This window comes from Elephas maximus, chromosome 1 (assembly GCF_024166365.1).
Source record: "Elephas maximus indicus isolate mEleMax1 chromosome 1, mEleMax1 primary haplotype, whole genome shotgun sequence".
Lineage (NCBI taxonomy): Eukaryota > Metazoa > Chordata > Mammalia > Proboscidea > Elephantidae > Elephas > Elephas maximus.
In genome coordinates, this window is record NC_064819.1 from 92,748,855 (window position 1) to 92,771,252 (window position 22,398).

The 22,398-nt window shown below is 44.2% G+C and overlaps 1 protein-coding gene and 1 pseudogene across 3 annotated transcripts in view; both read right to left on the reverse strand.

Moving 5' to 3' along the window:
• LOC126078111 (HLA class I histocompatibility antigen, A alpha chain-like) overlaps positions 1-22,398 on the reverse strand; it is a 598,109-nt gene that overhangs the window by 472,344 nt on the left and 103,367 nt on the right. The window lies entirely within an intron of this gene.
• On the reverse strand, positions 18,192-21,887 carry LOC126078045 (patr class I histocompatibility antigen, A-5 alpha chain-like; annotated as a pseudogene).

A 22,398-nucleotide genomic window follows, 5' to 3' on the forward strand; every position in this document is an offset into this window, starting at 1 on the left:
CATCATCTGAAGGCTTAGCTGGGGTTGGGGCATTCACACTGTGCTTAGCTGGGGTTGGGGCATTCACACTGTGACATAGCTCATCCATATGGCTGTTGGCAGAGGCCTCAGTCCCTCCATGGCTGGTCCCAGGAGGTCTCAGTTCCTAGACACTGTGACCTTTCCATGGGACTGCTTATAACACAGCAGCACTGATCTGAGACGGTATAAGATGGAAATCACAGCCTGTTTATCTCCTAGACTCAGAGTCACATACCATCACATTAGCCTTACCCTATTTGTTAGAAGTGATTTGTTAGAAGTGATTCATTAAGTCCAGTCTACACTTAAGAGGAGGAAATTAAGCTCCACCTTTGGAAGGAAAGAGTTAAAACCAAAATTAAAATTAATATTGTTTCAGGATTCTGTAAATCAAATGCTTCTTTTATCCAATTATTGTTTTTTAATGCTTCACACTTCTCTTTTGGAAAGTAATGATTAAAAGTTTGAAATAGACAAGGGAGATACCCAAATAGCTCTCATTTTTCTTGCAAATGCCTTTTTAATAATATCTTCTTAATTAAATTGCAATGATGTTGAGAACATAGACTTAGCTAGAGCAAATAATGCCAAGACTTGGGTGCCATAATAATAATGTTTTCTGTTTATTCGCTTTTGCTTTAGGTGAAAGTTTACAGCGCAAATTAGTTTCTCATTCAAGAATTTTTTTTATGACACAAATTGTTCTATGACACTGGTTGCAATCGCTGAAATGTGTCAGTACTCTCCTCCTTTTCAGTTTCCCATGTCCATTCGTCCAGTTTTCTTGTTCTTGCTTTTGGGCAGCCGTTGCATACTGGATTGAATCAAGAAGCACTTTCCTCATGTGTGTTATTGTTTCTTTTGTAGGCTTGTCTAGTCTTTGGCTGAAAAATGAACTTCCGGAGTGGTTTCAGTTCTGCATTAGCAAAGTGCCTGGGGGCCATAGTCTTGAGGTTCCCTCTAGTCTCTGTCAGGCCGGTGTCTTGTCTTTTTGTGTGAATTTGAATTTTGTTCTACGTTTTTCTCTCACTCTGTCTGAGGCCCTCTGTTGTGATCCCTGTCAGAGTGATGGGCACCACCTAGTTCTTCTGGGCTCAGGCTGATAAAATCTGTGATTCATGTGGTCCTTTGGGCTAATATTTTTCTTGTGTCTTCAGTTTTCTTCATGTTCCTTTGCTTCAGATGGGAGGGGACCAATAGATGTATCTTAGAAGGCCACTCACAGGCTTTTAAGAATCCAGAAACTACTCACCAAAGTACGATGTAGAATATTTTCTTCATGAAACTGTGTGTCTTAGTTATCTAGGGCTGCTATAATAGAAATACCACAAGTGGGTATCTATCTGTAACAAGAGAAATGTATTCTCTCACAGTCTAGGAAGCTGGAAGTCCAAATTCAGGTTGCCAGCTCCAGGGGAAGGCTTTCTCTCTCTGTTGGCTCTGGGGGAAGGTCCCTGTCATCAATCTTCCCCTAGACTAGGAGCTTCTTACTGCAGGGACCCCAGGTCCAAAGGATGCACTCTTCTCCTGCCACTATTTTCTTGGTGGTATGAAGTCCCCATGTCTTTTTGCTTGCTTCCCTCTTTTATATCTCAAAAGAGATTGGCTTAAGACACAACCTAATCTTGTAGATTGAGTCCTGTCTCATTAACATAACTGCCACTAATCTCACCACATTAACATCACAGAGATAGGATTCACAACACATAGGAAAATCACATCAGATGACAAAATGGTAGAGAATCACAAAACGCAAGGAATCATGACCTAGCCAAGTTGACAAATATTTTGGGGGACGCAATTCAATCCGTGATACTATGTCACACCAGCTGACCAAGATGTCTCCTGACACCATGGGCCACAGCCCCCAGCCCCAGCAGCTCAGTCTCTCACGGTGCTTGGATGTGTCTAGGAAGCTTCTGTGACTTTGCCTTGGCCAAGTTGTGCTGACTTCCACTATATTTTGTGTTGTCTTTCCCTTCACCAAAGTTGACACTTGTCTACTATCTAGTTAGTGATTTCCTCTCCTTATCTCTCCTCCCTGTTAACCACCAAGGATTGTATTTTTCTGTGTGTAAACCTTTTCTTAGGTTTTTATAACAGTGATCTCGTACAATACTTGCCCTTTTGTGATTGCCTTATTTCACTCAGGGTAATACCCTCCACATTCATCCACGTTGTGAGATGTTTAGTGGATTCATCACTGTACTTTATCATTGTGGAGCATTCCACTGTGTGTATGCACCATAGTTTGCTTATCTGTTCATCTGTTGATAAGCACTTACGATGTTTCCAACTTTTTGCTATTGTCAATAATGCTGCAGTGAACATGGGTGTGCGTATGTCTATTCCTGTGATGCCTCTTATTGCTATAGGATATATTCTAGGAGTGGGATTGCTGGAGCCTATGATATTTCTATTTCTAGCTTTTCAAGGAGGTACCATATCTTTTTCCATAGTGGTTGTACTGTTTCACATGCCTACCAGCAGTGCCGAAGAATTCCAATCTCCCCACAACCTCTCCAATGTTTGTAAGTTTCTGTTTTTTTGATACCCCAGTATTGTCGCGGTGAGATGCTATCTCACTATAGTTTTTTTTTTTTTTAATTGTGCTATACTTGAAAGTTTACAGTTCAAGTTAGTTTCTCATACAAAACTTTATACACACATTTTTATGTGACCCTAGTTGCTCTCCCTATAATGTGAAAGCATGCACTCTTCCTTTCCACCCTGGATTTCCCGAGTCCATTCATCCAGCCTTCTCATTTCACCTCTGGACAGGAGCTGCTCATTTAGTCTCATGTATCTACTTTAGCTGAGAAGCACTCTCTTCACAAGTATCATTTTATGTCTTATCGTCCAGTCTAATCTTTGCCTGAAGAGTTAGCTTTGGAAATGGTTTCAGTTCTGGGCTAACAAAGGGTCTGTGGGCCATCTTTTCTGGGGCCCCTTCAGTCTCAGTCAGTCCATTAAGCCTGGTATTTTTACTAGAATTGTGTTCTGCACCCCATTTTTCTCCTGCCATGTCACAGACTCTCTGTTGTGTTTCCAATCAGGGTGGTCATTGGTGGTAGCCAGACACAGTATAGTTCTTCTTGTCTCAGGCTGATGGAGTCTCTGGTTTATGTGGCCTTTCTGTCTCTTGGGTCATTATTACCTTGTGTCTTTGGTGTTCTTCATTCTTCTTTGCTCCAGTTGGTTTGGGAGCAGTTGATACACCTTAGATGGCCGCTTGCCAGCTTTTAAGGCCCTAGACGCCACTCACCTAAATGGGATACAGAACATTTTCTTAATAAACTTTGTTATGCCAATTGACCCAGATGTCCCCAAAAACAATGGTCCCCAGGCCTACACCCCTGCTACTCTGTGCCTCAAAGTGTTTGGTTCTATTCAGGAAACTTCTTAGCTTTTGGTTTTGTCCAGTTGTGCTGACTTCCCCTGTATTGTGTATTGTCCTGCCCTTCACCTAAGACAATTCTTATCTATTGTCCAGTTAGTGAATGCCCCTTCCCTCCTTCCCAACTCTCAAAACCATCAAAGAATGTTTTCTTCTATGTTTAAACCTTTTTTTCAGTTCTTATAATAGTGTGTCATATAATATTTGTCCTTTTGTGACTAATTTCACTCAGCATAATGCCTTCCAGATTCATCTTTGTTATGAGATGATTCCCAGATTCATCATTGTTCTTTATCATTGCATGCTATTGCATTGTGTGAATATACCATAATTTGTGTATCCATTTATCCATTGATGGGCACCTAGGTTGTTTCCATCTTTTTGCTATTGTGAACAGTGCTGTAATGAACATGGCTATGCATATATCTATTTGTGTGACAGCTCTTATTTCTCTAGGATATATTCCAAGGAATGGGATTGCTGGATTTTATAGTACTTCTATTTCTTGCTTTTTAAGGAAGCACCAAATTGATTTCCAAAGTGGTTATACCATTTTACTTTTCCACCAGCAGTGTGTAAGTGTTCCAGTCTCTCCACAACCTCTCCAACATTTATTGTTTTTCATTTTTTGGACTAGTGCCAGCCTTGTTGGGGTGAGATAGTGTCTCACTTTAGTTTTGATTTGCATTTCTCTAATGGCTAATGATCATGAGGATTGCCTCATGTATCTGTTAGCCACCTGAATGTCTTGCACATTTTTTGATTGGGTTATTTGTCTTTTTGTTGTTGAGGTTTTGCAGAATCTTGTAGATTTTAGAGATTAGATGCTAATCGGATTTGCCATAACCAAAATTTTTTTCCTAGCCTGTAGGTCATCTTTTTACTTTTTTGATGAAATCTTTGGATGAGCATAGATGTTTGATTGTTAGGAGCTCCTGGTTATCTAGTTTCTCTTCTGGTGTTTGTGCATTGTTAGTAATGTTTTGTTTTCTGTTTATGCCATGTTTTAGGGCTCTTAGAGTTGTCCCTATTTTTTCTTCCATGATCTTTATCGTTTTAGATTTTATATTGAGGTATTTGGTCCATTCTGAGTTAGTTTTTGCGCATGGTGTGAAGTATGGGTCTTGTTTCATTTTTCTGCAGATGGATATCCAGTTATGTCAGCACCATTTGTTAAAGAGACTGTCTTTTCCACAATTAACGGACTTTGGGTCTTTGTCAAATATCAGCTGCTCATAGTGGATGAATTTATGTCTGGATTCTCAATTCTGTTCCATTGGTCTATATATCTGTTGTATTAGTACCAGGTTGTTCTGACTACAGAGGTGGTATAACAGGTTCTAAAATCAGGTAGTGGGAGGCCTCCCACTTTGTTCTTCTTGTTCAATAATGCTTTACTTATCTGGGGCCTCTTCCCTTTCCATATGAAGTTGGTGATTTTTTTCTCCAACTCATTATAAAATGCCATTGGAATTTAGATCGGGATTGCATTGTATCTATAGATCACTTTGGGTAGAATAGACATTTTCACAATGTTGAGTCTTCCTACCTATGAGCAAAGAATGTTTTTCCACTTATGTAGGTATCTTTTGGTTTCTTGCAGTAGTGTCTTGTAGTTTTCTTTGTATAGGTCTATTACGTCTCTGGCAAGACTTATTCCAAAGTATTTTATCTTCTTGAGGGCTATTGTAAATGGTATTGATTTGGTGATTTCTTCTTTGATGTTCTCTTTGTTGTTGTAGAGAAATTCAACTTATTTTTGTATGTGTATCTTGTATCCTGATATACTGCTGAACTCTTCTATTAGTTCCAGTAGTTTCCTTGTGGATTCGGAAGGGTTTTTTTTGTGTATAAGATCGTATCATCTGCAAATAGAGATACTTTGACTTCTTCCTTATCAATTTGGATGCCTTTATTTCCTTTCTAGCCTGATTGCTCTGGTTAGGGTCTCCAGCACAATGTTGAATTCAGAGTGGTGATAAAGGGCATCCTTGTCTGGTTCCCGTTCTCAAGGGGAATACTTTCAGACACTCTCCATTTAGGATGATTTCAGGTGTTGGCTTTGTATAAATGCCTTTTATTATGTTGAGGAATTTTCCTTCCATTCCTTTTTTTGCTTAGAGTTTTTATCATCAATGGGTGTTGAACTTTGTCAAATGCCTTTTCTGCATCAATTGATAAGATCCTGTGGTTCTTGTCTTTTCTTTTACTTATGTGATGGATTACATTAATTGTTTTTCTACTGTTAAACCATTACTGCATACCTGGTATGAATCCCACTTGGTCATAGTGAATTCTTTTTTTGATATGTTGTTGAATTCTATTGGCTAGAATTTTGTTGTGGATTTTTATATCCAAGTTCACAAGGGCTATTGTTGTGTAATTTTCTTGTTTTATGGTGTCTTTTTGTGGTTTTGGTATCAGGGTTATGCTGGCTCCATACAATGAGTTTGGGAGCATTCAGTATTTGGGAGTATTCAGAGCATAGAAAAGCATCCTTTCCTATCCTCAAAATACCTTTAGTAGTAGTGGTGTTAACTCTTCTCTGAAAGTTTGGTAGAATTTTCCAGTGTAGCTGTCAAGGCCAGGGTGTTTTTTTTTTTTTTTTTTTAGGAGTTGTTTTAATTATCTCTTCTTTTGTTGTACATGTATTTAGTTGTTCTACCTCTGTTTGTGTTAGTTCAGGTAGGTAGTGTGTTTCTAGAAATTTTGTCCATGTCTTTTAGTTCTCAAATTTCTTAGAGTACAGTATTTCCTATTATTCTGTTATGATTCTTTTAATATCATTTGGTTCTGCTGTGATATCACCCATCTCATTTCTTATTTGGGTTTTTTGCTTCCTCTTCTGTTTTTCTTTTGTCAGTTTGGCCAATGGTTATTGATTTTGTTGATGCTTTCAAAGAACCAGATTTTGTTCTTTTTAATGCTTTCAATTGTTTTTCTGTTCTCTATTTCATTATTTCATTTACTTCTGCTCTAAGTTTTATTATTTGCTTTCTTCTAGTGCCCGAGGGCTTCTTTTCCTGTTCTCTTTCTATTTGTTGGAGTTGTAGGGATAATTCTTTGATTTTGGCCCTTTCTTCTTTTTGGATGTGTGCATTTATTGCTACAAATTAACCTCTGCACACTGCTTTTGCTGTGTCCCAAAGGTTCTGGCAGGATGTGTTTTCATTCTCATTTGATTCCGTGAATTTCTTTATTCTACCTTAATTTCTTCTATAACCCAGTAGTTTTTGAGCAAGGTACTTTCAGTTTCCATGTGTTTGATTTTTTTTTTTTTTTTTTTTTGCTTGCTTTTTCTGTTATTCATTTCTACTTTTATGGCTTTTTGGTCAGAAAAGATGCTTTGTAATATTTCAATATTTTGGGTTCTGTTAAGGTTTGCTTTATGGCCTGATGTGTAGTCTATTCTTGAGAATGTTCCACGTGCATTGGAAAAGAAAGTATACTTGGCTTCTGTTGGGGGAGTGTTCTATATATGTCTATGAAATCAAGGTGATTGATTGTGGCATTTAGATCTTCCATGTTTTTATTGTGCTTCTTTCTGGATGTTCTGTCCTTCACCAAAAGTAGTCTGTTGAACTCCCCTACTATTATTGTGGCGTTGTCTTTATCTCTCTTTTCAATGCTCTTAGAGTTTGTTTTATGTATTTTGGAGCCCTGTCTTTGGGTGTGTAAATATTTATTATGGTTATGTCTTCCTGGTGTGTTGACCCTTTAATCATTATATAGTGTGCTTCCTTATCCTTTGTGGTGGATTTTACCTTTCCGTCTATTTTGCCAGAGACTAATATTGCCACTCCTGCCTTTTTTTGATTGTTGTTTGTTTGATATATTTTTTTCCATCCTTTCAATTTTAGTTTGTTTATGTCTTTAAAACTAAGACACAAACTCTTAGGGATCTTGATCCCTCACACCAGCACATTCCCAATGGCCTTGGTGAAAATTGTGCTCTCTGGGCCTCCCATGGAACAAGACCTTCTTGTGGGTCTGATGGACTCACATAACATATGCATTCCACATGCCCACTTTCCTCAGCCACTTTAGTCCATTCTCTACCATCTGCCAGGGCAGCTAAGTGGTGTCTACTTCGCTGAGAGTTGGACATCGTTTATGTCTCATCTGTGCACAGAGCTGCCCCAGCAGTGAGTTTGCCCCCTTGTCCTCAGGTCCTTGATAAACCAGGGCCCTGAGAAAGTGCCCCCAAGCCAGTGAATGTTTGTTTATGCAGCCTGACATTCTGAGCTCATTGATCAAGCACCCTCAAAATCCAACCCCAAAACTGCTCCTCTGGCTCCTACGGGGACATGTCTAGTTTTTGCAAATATTTAGGTGTATTCTTGTTTTGCTGTTATTACCCCCAGTATGTCACCAGCAAGACTGTGCAGGGATTTAACCCTAGTTATTGGAGCCCTGGTGGTACAATGGTTCAGTGCTCAGCTGCTAACCCCTAAAGGTTAGTGGCTCGAACCCACCCAGTGGCAATGCGGGAGAAAGGCCTAGAGATCTGCTCTGTAAAGATTACAGCCTAGAAAACACTATGGGGCAGTTCTACTCTGTCACATGGGGTCTCTAGGAGTCAGAATCCACTTAACAGCAACTAACAACAACTACAACATTGGACTGGGCACCTAGGGAGCGGTCAGCTTCTCTGTGAGACACCTGTTCCATTATAAGGGTGAAACTTCTGCAGCATCTTTTTCATGGTGGACTTGCTATTGATTATTACGGAAGAGTGAGCTCACTCTGCAAGCCCAGAGGATCCAGAGAGCATCCACTGGGAAAACCCTGTTCCAATTTGCAGAATCTCAGGTTTTCCCACAAGGCCCTGATGCTCATAACAGGCCTGCTTTGGCTGAGCTTTCAAACATCCCTGGAGTTTTATACTCTAAATGTTAGGTTGTCATCCTGCTGTTCACTCTACCTGCCCTTCCTCTACAGGAGGTAAAGGCCTCTATGAGCTACTGCAGAGGCTCTCACACGTGGGGAATAACAAGCCTCAAATTCTCATCATTTCTCCAAGGGCATTTATACAACTTAATATTAACCAGCCAACTCCTTGTCTTTCTGGGCATATCCCCCTCCCCCGCCCCCCCCCTTGTTATTTTTCAAAGGTTTCTATCATCACACTTGCCACAGCTTTCCTCCACACCAGGACTTTTTCTCCAGTCTCCACTAGTCAAACTCTTATCAGTTGAGCTGCCACCTTGTGCCAGGGACCCTCCATGCCTCACCTACTGCCAGGATGTCATCCTCTTGGCCTGCCAGGTGGTGGGTGAGCCAAATCCCCATCTTTTCTCAGGCCACTCCTGATAGCATTTGTAATAGTTAGGGTCCTCTGAGGAGCAGACACCAACACAGAATTAAATGCACAAGAATTTTAGTAGTGGAAACATCTGTGAAAAAATGGGGAGGGAACTAGATAAGGCTGGAACAGTCACCAGACCATGTTGCAAGTCTGAACCCAAGTGAAGGAAAAAGGGAATGAATGGTAGCTAGAATTGTCCTAGATGTGGTGAGGTCTAAGGAAAGTTCAGTAAGGGTATCAGGAAGCACTTGAGGCAAACAAAGTTAGCCTTCCATGGAGGACTGGTCCTGCCTTAGTTTCACTGCTGTTCTCAATCACTGCCTGGAAGAAGCCTGTGGGAATTGTGTTCTCAGCACAAACATGGCAACGGATTTCAGGAGGCAGTACCTGGGCCATCAGTCAGTCATGTTGCCTCTAACTGAGGTTCTGTGATGCGCATTCTCACGGCTGCCACAGTGATGCAGTTCAGACCAAAAGTTGACGATAAAGGAGAGAGATGGGGAAAAGTTGCTGGATCGATGCCTCTAAGCAGATGAGGAGGGATGAGATCTAGGGCACCAGCAGAGGGACGGGCTCTGCTGGGAGCAGGGACAGCTGACCAGTGATGACAGACTGGACGTCCATCCTGCGGTTCAAATGCAAGGACATGAGTAGATGGTGCTGGCCATCTGTAAAAGTTGTCTTCTGATGTGTTCAATCTTCTTGGTAAAGTACGAAGCGAGGTCATTCGCCAAAATAAGAATGGGGAAGGAGGGGTGTGCAGTAGTCACCTAGGATGGGAGGAGACTGAGCGAATTCTGCAAGCACAGGAGACCGCTGAGCAACAGTGTGGGCACCCCTGAGGTCTGGGTCATGGAGAGCAGTCACGTGTCTGTGTGTTTATCTTTAGCCTCCTCTAGTTGCCTGAGGACAGGGGCAGAGATAGAGTTGTTCCAGTGACCCTGAGCCAGGAGCTAGAAGAGTCAAGAAACATGGGGGTCACAAGAGCCGAAAGGTGGAAACAAAGGAAATGTCCATCAACGGATGAATGAATAAACAAAATGTGGCATATACATACCATGGACTATTACTCAGCCATAAACGAAAATGGTGAGTGCATTAAGTCAGTCACAAAAAGGACAAATACTGTATGATCTCACATGTATGAAATAGTATATAGAATTCAAAAATTATTAGTGCCACAGGAGGACTTCTTGAAGATGAACATAAGCCTCCCCTCTTGTCCTGCGTTTTCATGCCCTCTTCCCCTGTGGTGGAGCCCTGGTGGCACAGTGGTTAAGAGCTCAGCTGCTAACCAATAGATCAGCAGTTCTAATCTATCATCCACTCCTTGGAAGCCCTATGGGGTAGATCTACTCTGTCCTTTGAGTCAGAATTAATGGCTTTTGTGGGCTTCCCCAGAGGGAGGGGAAGAGAGGGAGTTTTTGCTTAGGGGCTCTGAGTTCATGTTGATCGTGGTGGAATAATTTGCAAAAGGATAGCGAGAATGGTTTCACAATTTGAAGAATGAAATCAACATCACCGAATTATACCTGTAGAAATTGTTGGATCCGCGTATGTCTTGTTGTATATATTTGCACCTCAATAAAAAATATTACAACAGTCAAGAAATGTGGGGAATGGTTCAAGGTCCATAGGTGAGAGCTACAACGACAGGAGGAGGGGCTATAACCTAATGACAGAAGATTCACAGTTGGGGACATTAGGGAGGAGGGAGGGAGAAAGGTCTGAGAGCAGCAAGGAGGAGAAAGGACGTCTCCACAACCAGGAGTACAAGGCCTGCAAGGGCAGAAACACACCCTGTGCGAGCATTTTTCATCATTGTGACTATTAACTGTTTTGTCATTTTCAGTTTTTTAAACTCTGAATTTGGGGGAATGTCCTTCTACAAATTTCTTTATGAATTATTCGGTGAGGGCATTACTGTCAATGTTTATGTAATGCACTGAACTTATAGAATGCTGTCTGTGTGAAATATCTTTGAAATGTAGTGAGATTTAATTTATAGGCTATTACTTGTAATTATTTAAAACCTACTAGTTGTACTTCAGAAAATTGTGTATTTGATTTTTGGTGTGGGGTTACATATAGGCAAGCGGCCAGGTGGGTGGGCAGGCAGGCAGGCACACAGAGATACAATGGGTTATGGGTATTAGTCAGGTCTTCTACAGCCGATATATGTTTTTTTGTGATTTTTAACTGACATGACATTCACGCAACATAAAATTCACCGTTTTAATGTGTACAGTGTAGTGGATTTTTAGTATATTCACCAACATTGTGCAACAACCACCCCTATCAAACTCCAGAAAATTTCTATCACCCCAAAAAGAAACTCGGATCTGTTAGCAGTCATTCCCAATTCCCCACTTCCTCCCATCCCCTGGCAAACACTAATCTACTTTCTTTACTTCACATGCTGTTTTCTGTCTGCGTGGATCTGCCTATTCTGAGCGTTTCATATAAATGGAGTCATTTTCAAATTGAACACCTATTATATAGGGACTTTCATTCACTTAGTATAACGTTTTCAAGGTTCATCCATGTTATCCATGTTATAGCATGTACCAATACTTTCTTCTTCTTATGTAACATTCCACTGTATGGATGTACCATATTTTGTTATCCACTCTTCAGTTGACGGGCATTTCGGTTGTTTTCACTTTTTGGTTACTATGAAAAATCACATTCTGAACATTCATGAACTTTTTTGTTCAAGTTTTTGTGCAAACGTATGTTTCCCATCCTTCAGTGTATGTACTTAGGAGCGACATTGCTGGGTCATATGGTAATTCTGTTTATCTTGTAGAACTGCCAAACTGTTTTCTATAGCAGTTGCACCATTTTATATTCCCACCACAAATGTACGAGGGTCCAATTTCTCCACCTCTTTGCCCAGGCTTGTTATTTTCTTTTTTTCTTTTAGTCATCTCAGGGGTAGTGAAGTCCTTTCTCCTCGTGGTTTTCATTTGCATTTCGCTAATGCCTAAGGATGTTAAGCAACTTTTCACGTGCTTATCGTGTGTCTTCTTTGAAGAAATGTGCATCTTCTTCAGGAAAATATTTATTCAAATTCTTTGCACATTTTTTCTAATTGGGTTATTTATCTTATTACCTTTCTATTGATGAATTGTAAAAGTTCTTTACATATTCTGGGTGGTGGTGGTGGTGGTGTTAGTTGCCGTCCATTCCCACTCATGAGACAATTCCCACTCATGGCAACCCCATGCGTACAGAGTAGAACTGGTCCATAGAGTTTCCAAGGCTGTGATCTGTTGGAAGCATATCTCCAGGCCTGTCTTCTGAGGCTCCTCTGGGTGGGTTCAAACCTCCAACCTTTCAGCTAGTAGTCAAATGCTTAACCATCTGCACCTCCCAGGGACTCATCTTTCTCTCTTACTAAGGTTAAAAAACACATGTCTATAAGACTTCAGAGAGGCATTGGTTGTTCAGTGGTAGAGTTCTTACCTTCCATGCAGGAGACCCAGGCTTGATTCCCAGCTAGTGTACCAGGAGTGCTTATTGGGCTTTTTACTACCTACGCAGACATTTTCCTGGACCTTGCAGAAAACTGGGAACCTTTGAAAAAAAAAAGCCACTGTCATCAAGTAGATTCCAACTCATAGTGACCCTACAGGACAGACTAGAACTGCCCTATAGGGTTTCCAAGGAGAGGCTGGTGGCCTAGAACTGCCAACCTTTTGGTTAGCAGCCCAGCTCTTAATTACTGGGCCACCAGGGCCCCATAGTGGAAACTCAAAACGAAAATAAAACAAACCCATTGCCATCAAGTCAATTTCTACCCTACAGAGCAGAGTGGAACTGCCCCAAAGAGTTTCCAAGCAGCAGCTGGTGGATCGAATTGCAGACCTTTTGGTTAGCAGCCAAGATTTTAACCACTGAACAACCAGGACTCCATATTGGGCACAGGACCCAGGAATTGCTTACTTAACAAACCTACTCTTGAGGCTGATACACGTCCATGTTGGGAATTCCTGGTCTACATTCTTGCTACTAGAAGAGCAATCTGAAGACCAGCAGCATCAGCATGAACCTTGTTACAAGTATAGAACCTCATGCTCTACTCCAGATGTCTTAGTTATCTAAGTGCTACTACAAAAGAAATACCACAAGTGGATGGATTTAAAAAACAGACATTTATTCTTTCACAGTCTAGAAGGCCAGAAGTCCAAATTCAGGGTGTTTGCTCCAAGGCAAGGATTTTCCTTCTGCGGATTCTGGGGGAAGTTCCTTGTCATCAATCTTCCCCTGGTCTAGGAGCATCTCAGCACAGGGACCCTGCATCCAAAGGACATGTTTGCTCCTGACGCTACTTTCTTTATGGTAGGATGTCCCGCTGTCTCTCTGCTGGCTTCTTTCTTTTATATCTCAAAAGAGATTAACTCAAGAGACAACCTAATCCTGTAGATTGAGTCCTGCCTTGTTAACATAACCGCCTCTCATCCTGCCTCATTGACATCATAGGATTTACAACACAGAGGATAATCATATCAGATCACAAAACCGTGGACAACCACGCAACACTGGGAATCACAGCCTAACCAAATTGACACACATTTTAGGGGAACACAATTCAATCAATAGCATCTGGTAACCACCAATGAATATTACACTCTGCAAGTATACTTATTTTTGGCTTTTTAAAAGTGAGATCATGCAATATTTGTCCTTTTGTGAGTGACTTATTTCACTCAGCACAATATCCTCCGGACTTCTCCACATTATGTTTTGAGTACTCATCATTATTCTTCATGGCTGGATAGTATTCCACTGTATGTATGTATTACAATTTCTTTATCCATTCATCCATTGATGGGCACTCAGGTTGTTTCCATTTTTTTGCTATTGTGAATAGTGCTGCAATGAACATAGGTGTACCTGTCTTCTACAAATTTTATGGTTTTCATTTTCACACTTAAGTCTTTAATCCATTTTGAATTGGATTTTATGTATGGCGTTAGGCATAGAGCCTGATTCGTTCTTCTGTATGTGGTTATCCAACTTTCCCAGCTCTGTTTATTGAAGAGACTCTTCTTTCTCCATGAACGGATTTAGCACCCTTGACCAAAATCAAACAACCATAGATGTCTGGATTTATCTCTGCTCACTCAATTCTATTCCATTGGTCTATATATCTGCTATTACACCAGTACCAGGTTATTTTGATTACTGTAGCTTTATAGTACGTTTTGAAATCAGAAAGTGTGAGTTTTCCTACTTGATTCTTCTTCTTCAAGATTGCTTTAGATATTTGAGGTCCCTTGCCCTTCCATAGATATTGGAGGATTGACTCTTCCATTTCTGCAAAGAAGGCTGTTGTAATCTTGACAGGGACTACATTCATCTAAAAAACAACTTTTAAATGTTGTTTGAAGACCCCTCACCACCATGATCACTACTCTAATCACTGACATCAGTGGCTTCAATTCTGGCCGAGCAGCAGAAGTGCTTGCAGGGCTTATTACAAAATAGTCCTCTCCCTGGAAACACAGCCTCAGAATGTTGGTCCCACGGTCCAGGAATCACTTATTTAACAAGCCCTACAGCTGAGACTAATGCATAGCCATGTGGGAATCCTGGCCTATGCTCTTGCTACAAAAAATGTGATCCGAAGACCAGCAGCAACAGCGCCAACAGAGATCGTGTTATAAATGTAGAATTTCATGCTCATCTCCAGACCATCAGAACCTTAAAACATTTCCAGGTGATTCCTGTGCACAGTAAAGTTTGGGACTCACAGTCTTAGTCACTTCTTTATTTTAATTGTACTTTAGATGAAGGTTTACAGAACAATCTAGCTTCTCATTAGACAATTAGAACACATATTGTTTTGAGACATTGGTTACCAACCCCACAACACGTCAACATTCTCCCCTTCTCGAACTTGGGTTCCCTATTACCAGCTTTCATTTCCCCTCCTGCCTTGTAGCCCTTGCCCCTGGGCTGGTGTGCCCCTTTAGTCTCATTTTGTTTTCTGGGCCTGTCTGATCTTTGGCTGAAGGGTGAATCAGACTTCATTACTGAGCTAAAAGAGTATCCAGGGACCATACTCTCAGGGTTTCTTCAGTCTCTGTCAGACCAGTAAGTCTGCTTTGTTTTTGTTTTTTCTGGGTGTGTGTGTGTGTGTGTGTGTGTGTGCACGCGTGTGTGTGTGTGTGAGAGAGAGAGTTAGAATTTTGTTCTACGTATTTCTCCAGCTCTATCTAGGACCCTCTATTGTGATCCCTGTCAGAGCAGTTGGTGGTGATAGCTGAGCACCATCTAGTAGTGCTGGACTCAGTCTGGTGGAAACTGTAGTACTTTTGGTCCATCAGTCATTTCCGCTAATCTTTCCCTTCTGTCTTTGATTTTCTTCATTACCCCTTGCTCCAGATGGGGTGAGAGCAGTGGAGTATCTTAGTTGGCCACTTACAAGCTTTTTTTTTTATATTTTTTTAAATTTATATACACTTTACTAAATATTTCTTCTAAATATCACTCATATATCCAACTGCCAATTGGAAAACGTCATTTACATTTCTAATAGATATCTGTCCTAGTCATCTAGTGCTGCTATAAGAGAAATACCGCATGTGGATGGCTTTAACAAACAGAAATTTATTCTCTCACAGTCTATAAAAGTCCGAATTCAGGGTGCCAGATCCCAGGAGTCTTTCTGTCTGTGTCAGTTCTGGGGGAAAGTCCTTGTTGTGAGTCTCGCCTGATCGAGGATCTTCTCAGCGCTGGGACCCTGGTTACAAAGGACATGCTATTCTCCTGACTCTTGTTCCTTGGTGGAATGAGGTCCCCATGTCTCTCTGCTCACTTCTCTCTTTCACATTTCAAAAGAGGTTGGCTGAAAACACGACCTAATCTTGTAGACTGAGTCCTGCCTCATTGAATAACTGCCTCTAATCCTGCCTCAATCACATCGTAGAAGCCAGGATTTGCAACACATAGGAAAACCATACCTGATGACAAAATGGTAGAAAATCACATAATACTGGGACTCATGGACTAGCCAAGTTGACACACGTTTCGGGGGGGGGGGGTATGCGGTTCAAACCATAACACCTCCCAAATCCATTTCTTCAGCCCAGACATTTTTCCTAAATATCACTCATATATCCAACTGCCAGTCAGACAACCGCACTTGCATTTTAATAAACATCTCAAATGAAACACTTCCTAAACCGAATGCTTGTGATACCCCCTCCTCTTTTCCACCTCTGCTGATGGCAGCTCCATCTTTCTATTTGCACAGTCTAAAATATTTGGTGTCCTCCTTGACTCCACTTTTTCTCTCATACCCCAATTTTAATCCATTTAGCAAATCTTGCAACGTTCAAGTTCAAAATATATCAAGAATCCAATCACTTTCCACTATTTTCACTGCTCACAGGCAAAACCACCACCATCTCTAGCTAGAAAATTGCCTGGATATCCTAGTGTTTTCCTGCTGCCTTGTCCATCCTCCACCTCTTGATTCTATTCTCAGCACAGAAGCTAGGGTGATCCTTTTAAACAGAGACCTACCATATCTCTCTTCTGCTCAAAATTGTCTTGTAACTCTTCACCTCACTCTAAGGGGGAAAATACCTTGAGATCCTGAAGGCCCCACATGATCTGACCATACCTCTGATGTCATCTCAGTTACTCCCCATTCCAGCCCTACTGTCCTCAGTGCTTCCAGAACACAGGCACGTTCCTGCCCTAGTGTCTTTGCACTGGATATTCCCGTGCCTGGAAGAACTTCCCCAGACATCCTCATGAATAATTCCCTCATGTCCTTCAAGTCTTTCCTCAAAGGCCACTTCTCAATGACATACATTCCGACCACCTAAGTTACAAAAGTCGTCTGCCTTCTCCTCTTACACCCACATTCAGCTTCCCCATTGCACTTCCCACTTTCTAAAATGAACACCTGTCTTATTGACTATGCTTATAGTGTCTCTCCCCACTAGAACACATGCTCCACAAGGCTACCAATTTCTTGTGTTTTTAGTTCACTGATGTTGCCCAGATGCAAATACAGTGTATCTGGCACTCAACAGCTATCAGCAGAATGATCACTGTGGGGTAGCGCACCTTCCTATCCTAGAGACGGTGTCTTCCTAATGTAGCCTCAGGACAAATGCTGTTTTGTGGCATCTGCAGCAAGTCCACTCACACTGACTAACGTTGACTCTCCTTTCCTGTATATGCTGCTCTCTGCTCCCTGTCTCCCTCTTCTCCCTCCTCTCCACTCCAGCACACAGTCTCATTTCCCTCTGTAGACCAGACAAGAATGATCCTAGGGGTTATGGACGCTATTTTACAAACAATGGTGAACTTAAATTAGATTCTGTTTTATAAACCCACAAGGTTGGACTGGTCGGCACTAGGATTATAGACCTAAGGGCAGGGAGAGAGGGTAGGCAACTGGAAGATGGAAACATAACAGAAATTTAACTAAAACAAGAAAACTGTTGGATGCCTCCTTTCTAATTCCAGAACTTATTCCTTAAAAATATTGGGGGAAAAGTAGAAAGAATAATCCAGGAAACAACCCCATGAGGAAAAGACCAAAACAAGTCTGAGAGTTCATTTCTCCATACCACAGAGACTCCTGTGTGCAGGGGCTGCCCTGGGCCTTGTGGGGACACTGAAAGGAAAAACGAATTCTGCTGCTGTCAGATGGGGGTACCCAGAGGAGAATGACACCAGAAGTCGTACACAAAACAAGAAGAGGCATACCCTCCACAAAAACAAAGACACAAAAAATAAAAACACAAACCTTGGGGTCTGAGGGTCAGGCTAGGCCTAATCCAGCACACGAAGCCCTCACTGCCTGTCTTAGTTATCTAGCATTGCTATAACAGAAAAACCACAAGTGGATGGCTTTAACAAAGAGAAATTTATTTTCCCAGGTTAGAAGGCTAGAAGTCTGAAATCAAGGTGCCGGCTCTAAGGGAAGGCTTTCTCTGTGGGCTCTGGAGGAAGGTCCTTCTCTCTTTAAGCTTCTACTCCTGGGTGAAGCTCAGGTGGCTTGGCATCTCTCTTCTGCCATCTCTACTTCTCTCCCTTGCTTCTTTAATCTCTTTTATGTTTGAAAAACAATGAACTCAAAATATAAGCTACACTAATCTTTAACATAACAAAGACAATCCATTCCCAAATGGGATTATAACCAACAGACATAGAGGTTGGAATTTCCAACATGTGTCTTGGGCAATATAGCTCAATCCATAACACCGCCCAAGCTCTGAAGACAGGACAGGGCCTGGGCAATCCCTGAGTCCCTGTGATCACAGGTCCTACTGAGGAGACAAGAACAACGCAGCAGTGAAGATGACTCGACCAAGGAGTGACCATGTCAAAATCCAGGCTGTCCTGAACACAGGCCCCATTCGTGTTCAGCTCCTCCACAGCCTTCTTCCATCCCTGCCTATCACAGACTCAGCAATGCAAACAAAGGATTCTGGATGGTTCTCAGGTCTCCATTTATTTCCTCTAGGAGATTTTAAGTCTCATCATCTCCTTAATTAACCCATCAACCCTACTTCATGGCAAAAATTTGACAAAAAAAGATCATTCCCAGATTCTTGTTTTCAATACGTAAGTGACAACTTGCAGCTCAGAGCAAGAGAAGTTATGACAGGGATGGAGACATTCTGGCCCTGTCTCTGCTGGAACAGGAAATGCAGATCCAGGGGAAAGGACACAGGTCAGTGTGGGGAGGGTGTCCAGGTGGGCAGGGGTGAGTTAGTCCCACCACATCCTGACAGGAACACAGGTACATTCAAACAACAGTTGCAGTAAGAGAAGTCCTAAATCACAAAGCGGGTGTGAACAAATCTTGCATCAGTCAGTCAGTCCCACACAAGGCAGTGGTCTTAAGCTAAGGAAGAAAGGAATCATGAACAAATTCAGGTCAGTCACTCTAAGTGTTGACACTCTGAACAGCCCACCAAAGATCAAAATATCCAGTTCCAAAGTATCCCCATAATGAAGTCTTGTCCCCTCTGCCCCAAACCTTTCCCCATGTCTGGCCCTCAGGGTCTCACCTTTAGAAGCCATGAGAGATATATCAGAGCCCTGGACACTGTCGCCATCTCGAGAAGAACAAAAACATTATCTGGTCAGAGCCCACAGGAGGACATGAGACTAAAGGAGGAAATTTGAGGTGGGGGGCTCTCCCACGGGATCCCGTCTACACTCTTCCAAGGGTCTCAGGATCAGCCCACATCCCTCACTTACTTGCAGCCTGCGTGGAGCTCCTTCCCTTTCCGCCTGTGGGAAGAAAACATCCTGTGAGAGACCAGGGAAGAGCCAGGACCATGAGGTCCTAGAGGAACCCACTAGTCATGGACCCCAGGCAAGTTTCCAGAACTGTGATTTCAGACTCAGGACAGAACAAGGAATTAAAACGAAAGGAGATATGTGGGGACTGGACCACCCACCCTCCTAGAGGTCTGTCCTCAGCAGGGGTTTTCCCCTCTAATCTGTGACTATGGGCATCAGGTCCCCATCACCAGAAACACCTAAGGTGAAAAATTTACCTTCATCTACTACACATGTGATTTATGTGTTTACAGAGGGCCCCAGATGGGTAAGCATGTGTGTGGGGATGATATTTCCCAATAACGAGGCAGAACATGGGCAGACTCCTAGCTGGGGATTGAAATCCTCAAGTGTAATAAGAAAACTCAGACCCCACCCCATCTCTACCTGAGCTCCTCTTCCTCAAGATCACAACTGCAGCCACCACAGCTCCAACAACCAGTGCTCCAAAGAGCACCAGGCCAGCAACTATTCCCATGACGGGGATGGTGGACTGAGGGGGTGGCTCTGGAAGAGAAGAGAAGGTGAAGGGCCCTCACCCACCAGTCTCAGCCCTGACCCTGCTGGAGGTCTCCAGAAAGGCTCATGTTTTCCCTGAGAAAAGGCTCCATCCTCGCCCCCTTTTACCCCATCTCAAGGTGAGGGGCTTAGGCAGCCCCTCATGCTGCACATGACACGTGTATCTCTGCTCCTCTCCAGGGGGCACCACCATGGCCACCCACTTTTGGAAGGTCCCGTCCCCCGCAGGCCTAGTCTCCACAAGCTCCATGTCCTGGGTCTGGTCCTCTCCATCTCGCTGCCAGGTCAGTGTGATCTCAGCCGGGTAGAAGCCCAGGGCCCAGCATCTCAGCATGACCTCATGGTCAGAGATGGGGTGGTTGGTCACATGTGCCTTTGGGGGATCTGAGGAGAAAGGTCAGAAAATTCAGAAACTCTGCATTATGTTCCATGGGCCACGGGAGCAGGGCTCATGTGACCGTGCTGAGATTGGACAGAACATTTGGGTGGAATGAGGAAGTGTAAAACTCGGACACTAGTTTGGACTCAGGGGTCTGGAATACTTGATTCCTTGGAAAGTTCTAGAATCTAGGTGCGACTGCCCAGTATAACAGGTTCCACGTCTGAGGAGAACAGGGGCTACTGGCCCTGCCCTGGGTGGTGACCAAGAAACTCAAAAAAGCTGGAGTCAGACCTCCAAAGAAGTCGGGTTTGGAGCAGAGAACAAGGGCTGAAAACAAGTCCCTGGGGGTTACCAAGGCCACTGCCAGAGTCAAAGAAACTGCTGATCAGTTATTTCAGGAATCATTTCCCCCACTATCCCTAGAGAGGCTGGATCGCTTAATTCTCCCTGAAAGAAATGTATGGTCTGTGGGTGAGTCACTCTCTAGTACAGATTTTACTAATATGGGCTGACTCCTCCCTCTCTCAGACCCTTGGGAGCATCGGGGGGAGGTATTCAGGTGTCCATTCCTATGGGAGGCCTGTTGGAGGAACAGCCTAAGCCAAGGGGAGACGTGGGAGTCGCCCCACAAGTCCACGTACCTGCACGCTGCAGAGACTCCTTCCCGTTCTCCAGGCATCTGTGGAGCCCCTCCACACACGCACCCTCCAAGTAGGCCTTGACCTGATCTGCAAACTTGCCAGCCTCCCAGTTGTGCTGCGTGATCTGAGCGGTCGTGTCCGCCGCGGTCCAGGAGCTCAGGTCCTGGCTCAGGGTGATGTAGTCGGCGCCGTCGTAGGCAAACTGAGCGTACCCGCGGAGGAAGAGACCGTCGAGAGCCACTTCGCAGCCATATATCTTCTGGAAGGTGTGAGACCCTGACCCCGCCCCCGCCGTCAGCCACGTCCCAGCTGCCCGCACCGACGCCGCTGCCAGCACCGCCCCCAACACCCCAGGCCGGTGGCGATTGGTCAAATTCTTTTTGGGTCTAAACTGAATCGAATCCCCGAGGCTGTTGCAAGGTCAAAGGACCTGGAGGGTCCCGCAGCATCGGAGTGAGGTTCGGGCTCAGAGGCTCCGGGCGACGCTGCCCTGGGGACGAGGGGACCCGTGACCTGCGACCCGGGCCCGGCGTCACTCACTCACCGGCGTCGCTCTGGTTGTAGTAGCCGCGCACGTTCCGCAGGCTCACTCGCAAAGCCTGTGCGTGGCCCTGGACTCTCTGTGTCTCCCGGTCCCAATACTCCGGCCCCTCCTGCTCCATCCACGGCGCCCGCGGCTCCGCCCTCGGGTTCGCGGCGTCGCTGTCGAACCGCATGAACTCCGTGTCGTCCACGTAGCCGACGGCGATGAAGCGGGGCTCCCCGCGGCCGGGCCGGGACACGGTGGTGTAGAAATACCTCAGGGAGTGGGAGCCTGGGGGCGGGGAGCGGCTGAGACCACCGACCCCTCCCTCCCCGCGCGGGCCCGGGTCCGGGGTCGATGGGCGCGGGAAGGGGAGGAGGGGTGAGGCATGAACGGTGGTGGACCGAGAAGGGGCAGCGGGAAAAGCAGGGCCGGGACAAAGTGAGGGGAGAGGGAGGGGAGGGGACGGGAGAGGGGGTCTGGGAGGGGGGCAGATTCCCCGAGGGTCCTGCGTCCCGACCACGTGGTCCCCTCCTCCTCCCTCCACAGAGGCTGTTTCCCTCCCGACCCCGTACTCACCCGCTCCGGTCTGGGTCAGGGCCAGAGGCCCCGAGAGCAAGAAGAGAAGGATCTGGGAAACTATCACCATGATCGACTGAAGACTGAGTTCCAATGGGTCCATGGGGAGCTTATAACTGGGAACGGAGGAGACACTGATTGGCTACTGCAGAAACCGGATACACAATGGGAGTGAGAACTGGCATCCCCTCATGTTGTCCAGACAGAGGAACTGGCACAGGTTGTGAAAAGGAGAAGTGAAACTCGGGGAGACCGGGAATCTCCAGCGCTTGGCTTCCTCACTCCAGACACCGCCCTCGTGGCCTGAAAGCCAAGCCCGGGCACTAGGAGTTTGTCCTGACCCCTGTCCTCCTGTACCGACCACTCTTTGTTCACACTGACTCCCTGAGTCATACCCTGGGCTGCCAGAGGAAACCGCGGAGAGACCCCCAGGCTAGGGCCAATCCATCTCCTACTCTCCCCTTCTTAGAATGCTTTTCCCTGAACTGGACTCCCTCCCTCCCACCTCTTATTTCTCCCCCCTGGACTTCTCTAGAACAAAATTCACCCCCAAAGAATCTGATGCCAGAGACTGAGCTCGCCTTAGGAATGAAGGTAGAAAGACCAGGGGTCTCCTCTTTAAACCTAGAATAGATTGTGTCTGAAGACGCCAGATAGGTATTTCCAGAGAGACAAGTTTCCTTTTTATTAACAGCAGTGGGTAGG